Below are 3,137 nucleotides of genomic sequence, written 5' to 3' on the forward strand. Positions count from 1 at the left end.
CACCTTAATTTACTTGTATAACATGGGCAAATTCCACTTTACTTTAGTAGTTAGCAAACTTATCATCTGTACCCTTATAAAAACCGAGTTGGTGATGATGGTGTGCCTGCCATCTTGTAATATAGACCATCTGATCTATATCTGATGGATAGAAAGCAAACTATGATAATTTTACGAAAGATACCCACACCTCTCTCCACATCCTTATCTCCCACAACCTCATTGTGAGCAATTAAAAAAGAAAGTCTCTGGAACAATCTAGCATGGTGGCCGCTGCCGCTTGTCGGCGCCGTCCATCCCCATGCCTCCGCCCATTCCGACCACCAGTCACCACCACGCTCCACTCCTCCTCACCTTATCTCTCATCTTTCATTTTTTGATGACATTCTCGAGATACCAGTTTTCCGATAAAATTGTTGAAATATCATTAGTTTTTACACATGGGATTACTCCTACATGGGTAAATCACAACAGGTGTTCTGTAAAAAAATACATATTGATGTTTTGTGCAATGCACGAGCATCTTGCTTGTAATTATATAACGCAAATCACGAGCAGGAAGTGACATTTTTTTACACAACCACATTGACATGGCCACATAAATCACTAGCTAAAGTAAATACCATTATACTTATATCCCGATGCAAAAGGTTGAATACATGTCCGAAGAGTATAGTCGCACACACGCACTCTGTCTCTCAGAATCTCTCTCTCACACACACACATTACGTGACACCCACTTAAGCAGATACGTATGTTACAATTCGTGCACCCGTGGTACATATGATCCTGCGCATTTATTTAAGCTAGACGGCGAACCCAAACAGTAGCTGCGTTCATTCCCCTCCCGCCGCCTCTTCTCTGGTCACCGTCGCCTAGTAGCCATGGCCCGGCCGAAGGTAACAACATACGCCATACTCCCGCCGGAGCGGCGCTTAGTGGTCATGCATGCATCTTTTTGTGCTAGCACTCCTATATAGGGGTTGACCGGTCGCTTCCCGCGGACGTGCGCGGGCGGTGGAAGAGGAAGGAGAAGGGAAGCGGACTATGGAGTAACGTTTTTTTACCACAATTTCTTAAGAAACTGAGTGCAATAATTGAGTAGTTTTGCAAACTACCAGTACTACACATGAAACGGTTCAAAACCTATACTCCCTTGCCAGCGCGCGCTTCCAGCGTGAAACGGTCAGCGTCGTCCTGGAGCGTCAGTGCCGCATTAATGCCCGGCTAGAGTGGAGGCGACCTCTCACTGGCGCCGGCTTTGAAGCGGCGCGACAGCCGAGAGAGCGCCACTTCCCGGTGCACGCGACTGCTCTGCGTCGAGGCTGGCCATAGGCCCTGTTTGGATCCATGGGTTAGAGTTAGTTTGAGCTAGTTGGGGCTCAAATAGCCCTAAAGTATCAAAGCGTGAGGGTTTAAATTGGAGCAAGTTGCACCGAACCCACCAAAAAAAACCATCTCACCCAAGAGGTGCTAACTGGAGATAGTTCTCATTAGGACCACTGATAAATCACTTTTCTCTCTCCATCAAGTGCATTTATTGTCAATCTAACCCTATCACCCAAACACCTCTTTGGCTACAGTTAGTTCAGGGTTAGTCATGAGTTAGTCTAACCTCTAGCTAAGTTAGAGTATCCAAACAGGAGCAATATAGGACATGCAAGTTGCTCAAAGCATACAGTCAAATTCGTACGTGAAATGATTTTTTTCTTTTTGAAAACGGAACGTGAAAGGATTTTTTTTAGAATGCTCTTGGCATGTCGCTAACATGTGATGAGTTAACCGACCTCAATAGACGGCAAAAACGCCAGCCCACCGCACTTTGAGAGAGACGAGGAGGGAGAAGCGATACGGGCTGCTGGATTACTAGAGATAGGTGTCGCACGGAAGCCAAGAAATATGGTGATAGCATGGGTTAGCCATGTACTAGTATGATGTAACTACACTGGGCTGCCGTGTTTCGTACTCTTCCAGTCCACTGTGGAGATGATTGGTTGATTTTATATCACTGAATAATATAAAATATTATGAGTGCAGACGCTCCACCACGAGGTTCCTTGCTCCTTCTCGGTCGTCGGGAATCTATGTTCTTCCACTCTATTTTTTTTACGTGAGCTTTGTTCATCCTTTTGCCAACACGTGAGACATCTAGCATCAAGGTGTACGTGTCATGCAATGATCGTTCCATCTATATGAAGAACACGTGGGACTGGAACTACGAGACAGACATGTACCCAGGAGTGGACGTGCGAACCTGTGTAATGTAGCGCAATAAGTGAAGTAGAAAGGCACAAATAGTATGAACATGTGTGGCATATAGGCATTTGTCTCTTACTACCACTAGATGTTGTACATGCAATGCCCGGTGATGTTATGGAGTACGTGACTAAGTACTCTACTACTACTATATTAATTGGAGGCACATATTAGGTTTTATATTTGTTTACGTGTATGCCCCGAGACCTTCCAACTGGACGTGTCTTTCTCTCTGGGTCGCACTTTGTATCGTTCATACCACTAGTATAGTAGTACTACTATGTGTGGTCTCCGACCCAGAAGTGGAGACGCTCTACCACACTGTTCATGTCCCACTCCTTTCGCTGACGTGTGGGACATCTAGCACGTGCCGTGTGTTTGGCACTCCTTCGTCGTAAGAGTTGAAACGCTGGCATTCATCAGAAATAAAAAATAAATATAAATCACCAGTGATACTATACCACGCGGTTTCCTTGCTCCTCGATATCGGAAAGAATACTTCCGCTCGCCGACATGTGGGACGTCGACCATCCTGGTCCACTTGACATGCCTGTAGAACTCCAAGGGAGAGTCACCCCGGTCGTCGCGCCGCAGTAATTACTAATGAGCCGTCAAATCACAGGCCCAACCTTACCCACTGTGAAGTTGCTCGGACGAAGGAACCATCATGACTTCGTTGAATTCCGCTTCTTGAAGAAAACTACTGTACCAGCAGTACTGCTAGCTATAGTAGTTACTCCAGCAGAGGCCTCCTTTGATTCATAGGATAGGAATTTTATAGGAATATGAAAATCATAGGAAGTGAGATGACATGCATCTCAATTCCTATAGAGAAAGAGATGCCATTTGATGCATAGGATAAATTTTTTTCCATTGAGTCT

This window comes from Triticum urartu, chromosome 5 (assembly GCF_003073215.2).
Source record: "Triticum urartu cultivar G1812 chromosome 5, Tu2.1, whole genome shotgun sequence".
Lineage (NCBI taxonomy): Eukaryota > Viridiplantae > Streptophyta > Magnoliopsida > Poales > Poaceae > Triticum > Triticum urartu.